Source organism: Cygnus atratus, chromosome 5 (assembly GCF_013377495.2).
Source record: "Cygnus atratus isolate AKBS03 ecotype Queensland, Australia chromosome 5, CAtr_DNAZoo_HiC_assembly, whole genome shotgun sequence".
NCBI classification, from domain to species: Eukaryota; Metazoa; Chordata; class Aves; order Anseriformes; family Anatidae; genus Cygnus; species Cygnus atratus.
In genome coordinates this window covers 42,367,879-42,383,433 of record NC_066366.1, presented here as the reverse complement: position 1 = coordinate 42,383,433, position 15,555 = coordinate 42,367,879, and the positions used below count along the sequence as shown (strand labels likewise).

Here is a 15,555-nt window from a genome sequence, read left to right as displayed (position 1 = left end):
TTACAGAGCCCAGCCATGGCATGGGCAGGACTGCTAGCCACGTTTCCTCCCCACCCATGTCCTATTAATGTCCCACATGCCATTAATGCATTTATGGAAGCTCTAGCATAAAGATGTTTTGTAACTTGAACGCCAAGTAAAAGAAGCACATACACAGTAATGTGTCAGCTGTTGAGGAACCTGCTAAAGGGCATCTTGAAATGTTCGCATTTAGCAATCCACACAAAGGGCTGTTGTTTGGCAGCAGGGTAGGGAAGGAGGGAAATACATCCTGGGGATGGTTGCTGTGGGATCTGAAGTCCTGAGAACTGGGTATAACCTTTATGGAGACTGCCAGAGGATTTCAGAGTGAAATGCCACTTTTCCTGTAACGTTCTGTGGGCAGATGTTCACATGAGATTATTTCTGAGGGCACAACACTTGAATGCAGCATCTGTTTTGAACTCAGCATTGCCCAAATTGCCAAAAAGTGATTTTTCTCTCAGGAAAATTAAGCTAAATCCATGCCCCTGCATCCTTCCTTCCTTCAGCCTTCCAAAACAGACAACCAGTATTGCTTCATGCAACCTACATTGACTTCCATAATACTTAACACATACTTCTTCTCTGAGTAAGGATTTTCTATTGTGTGGGGACTTTGAGCAGTGCTCATTTATCACTTCAGTAAGATTTCTAGTGTTGTTACAGTTGTCTTTGCCTTTTTCCTGTGTGCAAGTGGAGACTGGTGGAAGTTGACTCCTTATATTAAGAGGCTGTAGAGCCTGTGGCAGGAGCCACTACAGCCCCTGAGCAGACATGTTTTGTCCGCCCAGTTCACCATGTCCATTCCAGGATCCCTTCCTCCCCTAGCTCCACTCCAAACACAGGGCCAGAAGTGTGCCCGGCATGAGATGGCAGTGCAGTGCCATACTGGGGGACAGCACCTGCATTTTGGTGGAGTGGCAGGTGTACTTCCAGTGACAGCACTGGGGAAAGGATAGCGCAACGCTTTTAAATGCTTCTGTTGGAGCTGCACTGCCTCCCCTGGCTGAAATTTAAGCACACCTACCATAGAAGCAAGGATGCTGGCTTCAGTTTTGATCTCCGTCACTAATTCATGGTTGGTCATTCTCATTGCCTTCTGTACTTCAGCTTTTCCCTCTGTCAGAGGGAAATGCTAATAACCCTGACTTGCATCCAGATATATATACATATTTTTAAGATTAGTTAACATTTGTGGCCCATTAAGAATTATTCTTAAGAATTAAAGAATTAATCTTAAGAATTATTCTTAAGAATTAAAATGATGTGTTATAATAGAAGTGAAATACTATCCATGTATCTTTAATGCCTTGAAATGCACACTCAGAGGAAATGTAGCTTATAATCATCAGCAAGCCTCAAAATAAGGCTGATCAGGGGATTTTTTGTTTCAGTTTGTCTTAGTTAATTATTAGGCAGCGTCCCTCCCTTCTGGCCATCACTTAAATAACATTGCGACAGCAGATCAGTATTTTAAGGTAATAACATAGCAGTATGCTTTGTTTAGTTGGGAAAGAACAGAGCCCAGCTGTGCTGAGTTAGCTGGTCCCTGCAGTGTGGACTGACCATGCGTGGGGTGACAGCAGAGGACAGAGATGTCGCTGCCTTGTCTCCGCTGCTGACATTTCCTTGTCTGTGAATGTTGTTACCTGTGGCACAGGCTGTGTAATGGATGTTAAATGCTGCCTCTCATTGCTGGCAGCAGATTACTGTGGCTGCGACAACCAGGGACTGGAAGGGGGAGGTGATTCTCCCCCCTCTACTCTGCTCTCATGAGACCCCACCGGGAACACTGCCTTCAGCTCTGGGTCCCCAGCACCAGAAGGACATTGCCCTGTTAGAATGAGTCTAGAGGAGGGCTGTGAGGATGATCAAGGGACTGGAGCACCTCTCCTACAAAAACAGGCTGAGGAAGTTGGGTTTGTTCAGCCTGGAGAAGAGAGGGCTCCAGGGAGACCTCATTGCAGCCTTCCAGTACCTAAAGAGGGCCTACAAGAAAGCTGGGGAAGGACTCTTTGTCAGGGAGTGGAATGATAGGACAAGGAGTAATGGCTTTAAACTAAAAAAGGGTAGATTCAGATTGGATGTTAGGAAGAAATTCTTTACTCAGAGGATTGTGAGATGCTGGAACAGATTGCCCTGAGAAGCTGTGGCTGCCCCATCCCTGGAGGTGCTCAAGGCCAGGCTGGATGGGGCTTTGGGCAACCTGCTCTGGTGGGAGGTGGGGGCTGGAACTGGATGGGCTTTAAGGTCCCTTCCAACCCAGACCATTCCATATACAAAATATGTGATGAATGTCTTCAAGTAGCATAGAGAGCAAAAAAAAATAAAAATCTTTCCTCTGCTGTTACAGGCAAATTGGGATTTTTGTCTCTGTTACATGGGGTCCAAAATTTGTTTCTGTAAACACGGACACTAGTGACTGATAATGCTTTCTGTTTTGTAATGTCTTCTACATTTTGATTAATATTTCATCTTTTGATTTCTGCCAATCATTTCTGTTTATGCTGTAATTCTATTTATTTATTATTTTAAATCTTCAACAGCATCAGACTGTTATTTAAGCAGCGTCTCTGTGAACTTGCATAACAGCAATTAAAACACCTACCAGAGATTTCTAGTTCTTGATGGCAATTTTAGGTCACTGTTTCCATGGTTTAATTAGCATATACAGTTTCTTAGTGTGAACTGGAGCCTTTCATGTAGCATTGTGTTGCTTATAACATGGACGGGTTGTGTTGTCTTGGCCTCTTTGTGATTTGAACTTCTCTGTGCTGCTCAGTTCCTTTTTTGAAACTTTCAGAGTGGGTTCCCTTTTCTACATGCCTGCAAGAGTTCAGTGAAAAGCCTCTTGTGACAAATCAGCATCTTTCTTAACCTATTTCCCAGAGTTGAAGTGGCTCTAAAGCTGTTATCAGAAAACATTCAATTTCCTTCAGTGTTTTTTTTTTAATATTCTGTTTATTTGCGTGTGTATGTTCAGAACGCTTGTTTCAGAGGCACCTCTAAGTTTGTCTGAGCTGATGTTCTCCACTGGCCTGAGTCACCCAGAGCCTCTGTATGACACCAGACAGCCTGCAGCATACTTGGTGAGAGTTCTTCTCCTGAGAGCTGTGCTCCAATGTACCACAGGTCCCCCTGCACCCATAGGAAAACCATGGGGCATTCCTGGAGATTCACATTTTCTTCCAGGCTTGACTCTGGTGGCAGCTGTGAGAGGAAGTGAGGGGCCGCAGGGCAGGAAGCGAGGTTTGGCCAGCTGGGGTTTGGTGGGCCGTGAGGGATGTGTGGGGGAGTCCGGGGTGGCCTGGGCCTGACAGGTTAGCAGAGCACTGTGCTCCATGAAGGGGTGGGGAGGAAACCTCTACAGCTTCTTAGTTGCAGATTTTCTAAGCAAAATAATTATGTAAGGTATGGTATTATTTGTATTCACTCTTCTGTGAACGTATTTATGTGACCCTTGGTTTTCATGTGGAGTAAATGGGGGAGCTGACTTTGTTTAACTTACGGGAGGAGAAGTCTGAGAGGGTGCAGTCTTTAGGCACAGAAAAGGCCACTGAAAATAGGTGTGTTCTGCACTTCCATGATACACAGAACAAGAAGGGATGTAAGTTTAAAATGTAATGAGAGAGTTAGAAATTAGAAAAAAACTTTCCACAAGGACAATGGAAAACTGAAAAGTTTCAAGCACTGTTCATGAGTTTTCAGTCAGGAATGGTTTAGTTAGCGTTGATCCTGCTTTTGGGAGGAGGGAGAAGGACCTATATGACCTGGTAAAATGCCTTTATGGCCCTTTCTTCTCTGACTGAAAATCAATGGCCTAATGTATTGTTCACTGAAGAGGGGGAGGGTTTTTGCTGATTTGAAGGGCTCTCTTGATGGTAAAGTAAGCTAAACTCTGACCTTTGTTCATACAAACAGCCTCATGGGTTCCAGTTACTGCACTTAAATGAGAGAAATGGTGTATATCAGGCTGGAACATCAGAGCAGAGTGGCTTAATGGAAATTTTCGTACTAATATTGTTTTTACAGATTATGCAAACTACCTCGTTTGTTTGATTTTTTTTTTGAAGCTACTTTCAGTTAAAAATAGAGATTTGAAAGTCATGTTTTAAGTGGTGGTTTTTGTTTGTGTGTTGTTTCCTTTATCTGTGTTTAGTTTTCTCCAGCTCACAACTGTACTGCCTTGAGCCTGATTATACAAATTGTCTTTATCTAGTGCAATGAAATTGTCTGCTGTGCAGGAAACTCTTATGAGGTCAGCGTACTGCCAAGCATTACGCGTATGTTGCAGTAGATCTTTGCTCATAGCAGGAATTCTACCTTTGCCCCTAATTCTGTTTTTGCTGCAGGTCTATTCAGGAATATCTCTAAAGATAACCGCAAAGGTTCTGTTATTTGATTGCAAAGCCGATGTAACCTTTAGTCTGTCTGGGCGATTGACTGGCATAACAGTGCCAGAACAGCCCTTGTTTTGGGGACAGCTAAGAATGACTTCATCAGTGGCCAATACAGTGACTGCACAGGTTTTGCTGTTCAGGTGCAGTTATACTGATTACTTTCCCTATGTAGGTCAGATCTAAGAGGAAAGAGGCATGAATCCAATCAACTACTGAAATGTCAGCAAATACTTGTGAAACTTGTGGATTTATCTTCCTTTATCATTGGCCTGTTGAGCTGTAACACAACGGACTGACCTTGCCATGTCACATAACCCAGCACGTTGTCACGTGGCACCCCTCATCCCATCTGTCACATGGTGAATAATACACCAGCCACACATCTTCCTGCATGTAGAAATCTCGACAGCAGGACGCCAGAAGGCTGAAAGGATAGGACTCGCTGGAAGGAGGCAAAGACTGTACATGGTGATCAGAACTTTACAATGGATTTGTTTTATTTGGAGTTTCTCATTTGTTCTTAATAATAACCCTGTTGATGAAAGGAACTTAGACAGGGCTTGGCTATGGCATTTCAGGGTTGGGACAAACATCTTGCTTCTGTGCCACCCCAGCTTAGAGGCAAGGTGTGGGACCAAAAGCTAGAGTTTTGAGTTGTGTGCAGAAGTGGCATCTGAAGATTAATTCATCCAGAGAGGGAACAGAAAAACCACCTTGATACCTGGGTGCCTAGTGCAAGAATGGTAAGAATAGATGCTTTCTGAAGTTCAGCTGTTTCCTTCGGAGAAAGACCATAGATTGAAATGGTTTTACATCAAATTTTTGTGAAAGGAATATGAATAGTTAGCAGGTATTAAGTATTCTACCTAGCTGGGAAGGAAAAAGGCTTTGTTTTCTGAAGAGAGGCAAACTCCAGTTTTAGGAGTCCCAAGACAGTTAATAGAGCTTTCTTCTTCTATAGGAGTGCTAAACAGACATAGCGAAGTTAGAGTCTGAAGTTACACTAGCAAAAAAACAAACAAACAAGCAAAAAACAAACCAAACAAAAACCCCAACACAAACAAACAAACAAAAAAACAAATACATCAAAACCAAAATCCAAACAGCTGGGTAACATAAACTGGAAATAAGTGTACCTGATTCTAAAGTTCATTACCTTCTCCAGTGAGCTTTTAGATAAAACTAGAAAGTTCTTTTATCATAAAACTCTTATTTTCCTTTCTATCTGATATTTTCTCTAGAGGTGGGGAGGAAATGGGCTACTCCCATAAGACCCTTTTTCCTGTTCTGCATTGTGACAGACAAAACCAGACACCTCTGAAAGGTTTAACTGGAACCAGAATAACAAATGCGCCAACACTCAGGCTATGTATTTGGTTTGTTGGAGGAGCAACGTTCAAATCCCACCAGTGCTTCATGTGGAATAGAAATTTGAGCATACATTTCTCACATCCAAATAGGTGTAGTGACCTTGGACTGCAATATGAGGCTTTCTTCTATGGGTGAAAGTGAGCATTCAACTACATGCAAAAAAGACACTTCTCCCAAGCTAGCCAGAGGTGTGGTAGGTCAGGAGCTTATTTGGAACCTTAGGTTCAACTCCCTGTGCCAAGTCCCAGTGTGCATGCAATGTGAACTTCACTCTCTCCTATCTTTGACCCTACAGATTGTCAGGACATTCTGGAATTGGTATCTCTCCCTTTTGGTTTGATCAGAAAATCCTCCCTGAACCCGAGTAACCTTTCTTAGCAGAAATTTGTTTTTCTTCAACCAATTTCAATAAACTGGCGTTTTGCAAGAACAGAGATGTTTTCTCAAGAATTTTTTGATCAATTCTAATTATTTTCTCAGTAAAATTGGTCCTAAGCAGTTTGCTGTTCACAGCTTTATCCTTAGTGTTCCCAGTTTTATTTGTGTGGTTCAGTAGTAATAGATGCTTTGTTTCTTGAAGCCGTGGATAAAGTTATTGCACCAAAGAAACTTTCAAGTGCTCCAGAGGCTTCAGAGATCTGTGTTGCATTCCTCCCTCCTCCTCCTCTCTGGTACTGTGCTGTCTCCATGCTTCACCTGTTTTCTTGACGGTACACCTACAGCATCTTTGCAAAACATGAGAGTGCTATTCTTCACATTCCGCAAATGGAGAAAAGAGTTAGAGAACCTGAGCACGTGCTTTTACTGAAGATGAAAAGACACCTGAGCTGTCTGTGTGATCATTGACCTACAACAGTTTGTGCAGTGAACTGAACCAGCTGACTGGTTCAGAACCACCTCCATGCAATGGTATCTGAATGTACCAGTGCTGGCTCTGGCCCGTGTTGGTAGAGCCGTGCCAGGCCACGTGCATTCCTGATTTGGGAACAAACTTTGCAGCGCTCTCTGCTGTGAGGTGTAAACTTGTCTTGAGTGACTTGGTCAAGATCACACAGGAAGATTTTGGCAGAGCAGAGATTTGATGGGGCCACAAGCCAGCCTTCTTTTGTTTCTAGGCAACATAAATGGTAAGGGAATGAAAATTCTGTCCTTCTGGAAAGACTTCTCTGCAATATTTTTTGGAAACTGGGTTAATTCCTATAACAAGATGAATCTTGGGGACTGGAGAGAATTACTTGGAATGGGATTAGTTATGCTAAGGAAATGCTTAGTTTGTTTTTTACTGTTGGAAATGCAAATTTTGATGGATCAGACTTCCATCTTTCCTTTTTTTGAAGTTAGAGCTGCAATACATTCATTTGCTCTATTATGTCGTAAACTGAAAGGAATTGTTCTACATTGAGGAGTTTATTAGAAGAATATTAGTAAAATGTTTCATTCAAAAGCTAGGTTTACTTCTATTAATAAATGGTACATTCTTCTTGTCAGTGTTAATCTCCTGGCTCCTGATGTGCTTTTTTTTCTTTTTTTTTACACACTGTTACTAATGTATTCACAGCCCTGTTATGCCAAACTTACTGACAAGAATGTGACAATGGTGTTATTTTTTGGTGCTCTCTGCAGAGTGGAAGCACTTACTCGCATGATGTATTAGACATTCACTCTAGAGTAAGTCAACATTCACTCCCGTCTTGACAAGCACAGGAAATCTGAGGAAACTGGAATGTGAGTGGATACTGCTTGCAGTGTGTTCCTGATGATCCCCATTCAAAGAGTTCAAAACTCTTTGAAAAATGTTTTAGGAGTCACAGCATTTCCTTCTTCAAACAGAACCTCTGCAAACTCTTGAGTCATGGCATAAGAAAAGGACCAGAGGGACTGCCCTGCTGTCTTAGTTTGCACTTCACTTGAGTTCAGAGTGAACTAAACTTCCTCCAGTTTAGTTCCCAGAAATATAACATATAGGCCCTTAGGAAAAGAAAATGCACTTCCCAATATGAAAGCCATCCAGAACATAGCTCTGCTTGTATTTTACCAATGGATCAGTTTTTCTTCATTCCTTGTTTGCAGTATATATCTCCTTCCTTAGAGGAAAGCTGGCACATTAGGATGTCAAAGGAGGACCTGAAAACAACATAAAAGAAGTAGTTTGAAGCGAATCCCAGTCAAACTACAACAAACCCAGTCCTATCCTTAAATAAATGGACAGAGCAGTTTTTCATTATTACCCTGGTTTGCTGAAAATTGCTACTCTCTTGGCAATGATACTTATACATTAACTAATGTACTGTATCTTTTGTAGGTACCCTGTTGAATGTGCTTTATGCTACCCAGTGACATCTATATTCCTGCAGAGGAGAGAATTTGTTACTGCAGATTTCTGAGGTAGGATGGGGTTTACATGGGCGTTAAGGTGTAGTGCAAAGAGCACTGGTTCCTCAATGTTGTCACATTGAGCTGTATTAGAGGGAAGCCACTTTCTGGCTGTGGGCTAAAAATATAAGTTTACTGAGCGAATATTGTATAAGTAATACACTGCAGGGCCTAATACCTGTATACCGGGGGTGTGAGCATTGAGCCTGCAAAGGCTCAAGAGGTGTTGCTTTCTGCCCAGGTTGTTAATTTTGTTAGCATTGGAACTCAAAATTCATTGAACGGTTAATAAGTCTGTGCCTGTAACTATGGACATTATACTTTTCACCCTCTCCAGCTGGAGGTGGTGCTGAATCTAAGCCTCAGCTCCAAAACACCTTGACCCGTGGGTATTTGACCAGTAGATTTTTTTTTTCTCCAGGCTTACAAAGAGGCTGTGTTTGTGTAGGCTTTGTGCCATATTTGATCATTTGTAATCACTACTGTGATTATTTAGCAGTTTTTTGGGAGTAGAAATGTTACAGATGGTGTAGACATGAGAAAAAATGGGAAGAGTGACATCTAGTGGTTTAGTAATGAAAATGTGCATAATTTTTTTCCTCTTCAGGAAAATTAAAAATAAAGCTATTCCTAATAATTGACATATGATTCACCTAGAATTTATAAAACTTGAAATTTATACATCAGTTTAGACAGAAGTTTGATGATTAATGCCAAGGAGTGAGTTTGATGTCTGATGCCAAGGCCTGGCTATTCTCAACGTGTTCTAATGACATCCTGTTTTTATTTTCCATTTCACAGTTTGTTTCTTCTTTGGAATATTTTTACATAGCTATCCATTTCCCACAGCCAGAACAACTTTAGGATCATATGGTTGTATGATTTTACTTAGGGGTTGGAAGAAGGTCATCTTATGAATAGCTCAGTTGTGAGGAAAAATTATTTGAAAAGAAACTGATCTTGGCAAAGATCAACTATTTTCTTCTGCTGAGAACCTAACTTTCTCATTTATTGCTCTTGGTGTTAGAATAGTTGACACTGCTCCAGAATCTTACACTGGGAAGGATTCTAGTGTAGGACAGGACTTTTGTTACCCGGCCCTGTTCTCTGCTAGCTCAGCAACCTTGTCAAATGGGTTCTGCCTAATGGTAGAGAGTGGGTTATGCCCACATCATGCCAGGTGGAGGAATTGGGTAGTTTTAATAGGTTCTTTCCTGTTTTAATTTCTGAGGACTCAGTTTCTAGGCTATCAGACCAATGTAACTAATCCTGCTACCAAATACTTAACGGACAAATTCCAGCTGTCCAGTTCCCATTGAAGCATGAGCTGGACAAAACTTCTATTTCTCTGGGCAGTGCTTGGCTTCTTGTGTTATACATCACTATGATTTCAGGTTAAATTTGCAACACCAAGAAATGAGCTAGTGTATGGACATATTTTCTAGATCTCGGTAAGAAAAAATGTGTGTTCTCACTGGCCTGGCTGCCTTCAGAAAGAATGGAAACAGACATTTTCCTTAGACTTGAGAAATGAGTGGGCTCCACTGTGATAAGGTGGAGTCTCTCTCTCTCTTATCTTTCTTCCCAGGGAGTCACAAGCTTATTCCGAACCCCCCCTGCCCATCCATTGCAGTACGAAGTTGGTTAAGTTTGCTGTGTCAAGTTTTCTTCTATGTGTAGAGCAGTGGCCATTGCACTTGGCCCTGTAGTTAAAGTAATACAGCAAATCCTGTGCTCCAGAAGGCTTTGGGGATGCACAGCATATAAACGCACATGTAGCTGTGAAGAATTCTGGGAAAAGAGGCATTTAATACCTAGAAGGAGCAGTAAGTTTGTCAAGTCTGTCAGGTCTCATGAGCCTTTGGTGGGGCCTTGGATACATCCAGATGGCTGCTACCCAGCTTTGTTTCCTTTCAGTTCTTCAGGGCTGCAGAAATGGAGAGAGGAAGGTAAAAGGATGTGTGGCACACGTGCTGTGTGTTTTAGTGACATGTCTGTCACAGCTGTGGGATCTGAATGGAGAAGGAAGGAAGCAGGTGAACTTTGTTGTGCTCAGAGGAAGTCAGCATGTGTCTGAATGCTAGCAAATGACAGATTTTTCTCTTAAAAATCTGTGTTCTCATACAGTGAGAAAGGGACAGGCTTTTCATTGCTAGGTCATTGTTAGATGACTCTTATGAAGTTATAAGGCAAGCTTATTTGGATGCAAGTTTTGTGGAGAAGTCCCTACTACAACAGGCACAAAAAACCAGTTCCTCTGCAGCAGGGAGTGTTATGGACAGGAACTGCATATAGAGGAAAACAAAACAAAGGAGTTTTTTTTTTTTTTTCCTAAAAATGCAGTAGTTGCAGCTAGAGAGATATAACAGAAACCATTCTGAATTTAGCTTCTGTGCTCTAATGGGCAACAGAACTCCAAAATTTATGCTATCACTTTTTAACTTCTACACATATTTTCAAGTATGTTATGTGGTATGACAGCAATTACAGGTCGCTGTAATTTTGATTGCTATACTAACTGCTTTTCCTACAGGGAGGCAGGGCTCTTAGGCCTGTGGTGTTGATGACTTTTCCCCAGCCATGGCTTCAAGCATAAAAGTGTTACAAGTGCCTTACTGTGCCAAACTTATGGCACATCTAGGTTAGTATATCTACCTCTGGCAGTAACAGCAGGCGATCCTATTTAGGGCTAGGACATGATCCTGAACACTTCCTGTTGTGCATTCCCCTCATTCTTCCCTGGCATCCACAGTCATTGGATTTAGGGTAATAATGAGGTACACATGTGCCTATTTCCGTACCTGTTTTGAAGCTGTTGCCCATAAATTAATCCTCTTCGTACAGTCTGCTCTTTTCGTCAAGGCTGCTGCTATTATTGTTCTGCTCAATCTTGTGTGACAGCACATTCCACAAATTCATTACTTGCTCTGTTCATAAAGAAAAGTTATTTACTTTGTCTGCGTTAGCTATCTTGCACATAGTTTGAAAGAGTGCCCCTACTTCTAATATTACAAAGTTTGGTGAGTAACAGTTCTGCTCTTTCTCCACCACCTTCAAGATTTTGTAATTCTCACTTATATCCCCCACAGCCTGCATGTCTCCAAATAAAGGAGAGAAATCTCTCCTCAGAATGCAGCTGCTATGTCCCCTAAATTCCTCTTGTACAGTTCATGTGCTTGCATGAAACACAAGTACTTGAACGTGGATACAGATCAGACTCTCACTATCTGTATGTCCCAGCTGTCTGTCACAACACAGAGTTAGCTGCCCAAGTAAAGCAGCCAGAGCGATCACAGCATAAATATTTTTTTGAGCACCTTCTATTTGACCTCTTCTAAAGCCATAGTGAGCAGATTCCAAGAACACTTGTGGGTTGAACTGCAGCAGTTTTCTGTGTTTAGGGATGGAAACTGGCCAATTCACAGCCATCCCTATGGATGCCTAGCTTATTCTTGGACTGAGACCAGCTGTTACAAAGAGCCAGAGCCTCGCCAGTTGTATGTGGAGTTTCTGGTCACCTGGGTTACAGTGATGGTCAATTTGTACTTTTGTTCAAAGAGGTGGTTGTTGCCTGTCTCAGAGCTGAGTGTGTGGAGTCCTGTTTTACTTCTTGGTAGTCAGTACCCTTGCTGTATGTGCCAGGATACCCGCTGTGAGTGTGTGGCCAGCTGCAGGGCAGATACAGGTAGCAGCCATACTTGGAGGCATTCTCACTCACTTTGTTGAGGACACTGATGCCCTCTGTCTTGAAAAGTGGCTCTTCAGAGGAAGTTGATGCTGCAGGCAACATCTATCAATTCCTTGGTCTCTAAAAAGTGGAGGTTGCTTTCATATGATGTGGTTATGATAAATTTGGTTCTTATGTGTTGCTGTTCTGGAGTCTGGCAATTTATTGCAGATTAAGTGGTCTTGTTCATTGAAAATAATCCAGGCATTGCTTTTAATCGTAAATCAAGTAGTTACTTCTTTCACAGGTGACTGAGTAGCTCTTATTGGGTCCCATTCTGAGCAAGGATTCTTTACTCATTTTTAAGTCATACATGTTTTGTTCACCTTTTATCTCTCATGTCTTATTCTCAAGAGAATCTTTCAAAACACTTTCTACAAACTATCTTAGGAACTAAAAACCATAACCCTATGTGTTATCATAAACCATGGACACAACGAAGATACTGTTTTTACAGCAAATTATAGTGTTCCTTCCCACAGCTCTCACTGTTCCTGTGGTGGTTTTACCCTGCTGGGCAGCTAAACTCCACCACAACTGCTCTCTCACTCCCCCTCCTCAACAGAAGAGGGGGAAAAGAAAGTATGATGAAAAGAAAAAAAGTGACTCAGGGCAGCTGCTCCCTCTGCTGTGCAAAGCTCCTGCCAGAAGCTTTGCACTTGCAGTTTTCATTTAGCTTTGTTTTTCCTGTGACACAGTTATGTTGCTGGGTGTTGTTGATTCCTTGTGCATAGTAAGAATTTTGAGAAACCCTCAGTTCCTGGGCTCACAACAACATAACACTAATTTCTTGAGTCACACTGATGAAACAGAAACATGTTTTTATGTTTATAAGTAGTAGTATAAAAATAAAATTTCCTAACAGTGTAACAACTGTAAATTATTTAAAATTCTATGAGATCTCACATTTATGCATCTTTAAATACAGTCTTTCTAGGATTTTGTTTTTTTGAAGCAATACTACACCAGGAAAATTTTGATTGAGATGAAGAAGATAACATCTACTTCTTTCAGAATTTTTTCATATGCAGTAAACACACTGCTACTTAAGCAGGACAAGGAAGGATGTAGCTAACTGGGTTGTCCTAGGGGAGTACAGCTTCAGAATGCTTCAAAGATGGATATCCATTCTTCAGTCTAGTTGGGATTTGATCCACAAATGAACATCAGCTGCGATTACTTTACTTTGGTGCTTTGTTTCTGAACAGTTGTGTGCTTTTAAATCAGGTCTGGTTGCCCTTGTTTACTGCATACTCTTACAGAATCATTTTACAGGATGATTCAGGTATGTGTGAACCACATATGAAATCATTTGGAAAAAAATGGAACCAAAGGCTCTGGTTCCAGGTATGCATGAGATACATCCAACCCACAAGAAGCCACAAAAGTCTGAAACAAGTATCATGTCTCACTACTGTAAAGCACTTCAGCATGTCCTGAACATTCTGAATAACCTTCGAGGGTGCAGTGAGTTCAGAATTGACATGAACTATGCTAGATATCAACATTACATGGATATTTCATGACCTGCCAGTTGGGGAGTATGAGATTGTGATTGCTCAGAAAGTTGAACCTGGGACACTGCTGAATGCTTACATGCATATACAAATGTACTGGGAGGCATCAGCCAGAATACACAAATCTAGAGAACGAGACAGGCCATTGAATAAAGTTATGACGAAATAGTGTGTTCTAGGAAGTACCTCCTATGTATCTTCTCTTCAATCCACATCATGGAGATTACTACCTACTAAAAGCAATAAATCTTGAGATAAAGTCCAGAATAGGCTCACAGAATCACAGAAATATTGAGGAGCCCCTGGAGATCATATAGTCCAAAGTCTGTTCAAAACTAAAGAAGGTTACTCAAGGCCATGTCCAGTCACATTTTTGGATAATCTCCAAGGATTATCTGCATAACCTCTCTGGACAAACTGTTCCAATATTTGGACACTCACTCTGAAAAAGTTTATTCTTATACTTAAATGTAATTTCGTGTATCTCAGTTTGCACCCACTGCTTCTTGACATGTCACTGGATGCCCCTAAGAAGAATCTAGCTCTGTCTTTACTTTCTCCCATCAGGGATTTGTACACATTAATAAGATACCCCCTGAGCTGCCTTTTCTCCAGTTGTTTACTCTACCTCTCTCAACCTCTCCTCGTGTGACGGGAGCTTTGGTCCTTTAATCATCTTTGTAGCTCTTTACTGAGCTTGCTCCAGTTTGTTCATATCCCTTGTTCTGGGGAGCCCAGTACTGGACACATCACTCCAGGTAGGATTTCACCAGTGCTGAGCAATGTGGAAAGATTACTTCTCTCAGACTGCCGACAGTACTGTCCCTCATCCAGCACAGGAGGCCATTGGTCTTCTTTGCCACAAGGACTCATTGCTGGCTCATGTTCAACCAGAATCCCTAGGTCCCTTTCTTCAGAGCTGCTTTCCAGCTGGTCAGCCTCCAGCCTGTACAGGTGTATGGAGTTATTCCACTCTAGGTGCAGGATTGACATTTCCCTTTCTTCAATTTCATGAGGTTCCTGTTGGCCTACTTCTTCAGACTTTCAGGGTCCCTCTGGATGGCAACACAACCATCAGGTGTGTCAGCCATTCCTCCCGATTTTGTATCAGTTGCAAAATTGCTAAGGGTGCACTCTATCCCAGTGTCCAGACAATTAATGAAGATGTTAACTAATGTTGGCCCCAATATCACCCCTGGTGTGCACCATTAGTGACTGGCCTCCAGCTGGACTTTGTGACATAGATCACAGCCCCTTGAGTCTGACAGTTCAGCAAGTTCGCAGTGTAACTCACAGTCCATTTATCCAACCTGTGCTTCATCAGATTCTGAGGGATTTCAAAGACTTAGTAAATAAATGATGTGTATGAATAGAAAAGTGAATCCTCCTTCTTTTAAGATCTATAATATGCTTATTGGATGGACTGTAACAAAGTGTTCCTGCTGAATTAGTTTGATTTTCAGTTTACAGAAAAATCCACAATTCCCACTTTGCTATTTCTGCACGGATGAGGGCAATATCAGGTTTATTCTGTCATGAAGAGGGACTTGATCAATGTCACTGCATAGCCGTCAGTGAATGTGGGAGTTCTACCGTCATGTAAGTTATTTGGCTATTTGTATTTCATGTAACTAGGCCATCTCTAGAAAACTGTGCAAACAATGGTAATCAATTATGTGATTTTTTTCCTATCTTTTTAATACTTTGTTTTTGAACAATTGAACTGTCTTTTTTTTGCCAGCTCAGATCATGAATGAGTTCATGTGAGTGAACTTGTACTACTGTATCACCCTGAGGGCAGAGAGTTTTGTATGAGATCTCTGTGCAGAATAAACAGCAAAAACTGCGTTAGTGAATCTTTCTGAAAGGTATTGCTTAGTATCCTAATATTCTGCATGGGGGAAATGCAGAGCTGTTTCTGTGAGCTGTCTGAGCTACAACTGGATCTGAAAGAGCTATCTCCTTCAAAATGTGTGGGGACTGTCCACACACTTTGATGCTTTCCAAGTGGATTTTTCACTGCCTCTCCTGGTCCAATTGATGGGATTGTGCAGGCTGTCTTCTGAAGGATATCGCTGATGATTGTTAAAGTATTATGAGTTAAGTACACTGAATTGGAGTGTTTCTTCACTTTTCCTGGCATGAG

At 41.7% G+C, this 15,555-nt stretch overlaps 1 long non-coding RNA gene across 1 annotated transcript in view; it reads right to left on the bottom strand.

The window, feature by feature from the left end:
* Nucleotides 1-5,104: 5,104 nt before the first annotated feature.
* Nucleotides 5,105-15,555, bottom strand: part of LOC118244833 (uncharacterized) — an 89,225-nt gene continuing 78,774 nt past the window's right edge. Inside the window, exons 2-4 of the long non-coding RNA XR_004777667.2 lie at nt 10,967-11,092; nt 9,980-10,092; nt 5,105-7,916 (exon numbers count right to left, since the gene is read on the bottom strand). This is a non-coding gene — a long non-coding RNA (uncharacterized LOC118244833). The remainder of the gene's footprint in view (nt 7,917-9,979; nt 10,093-10,966; nt 11,093-15,555) is intronic.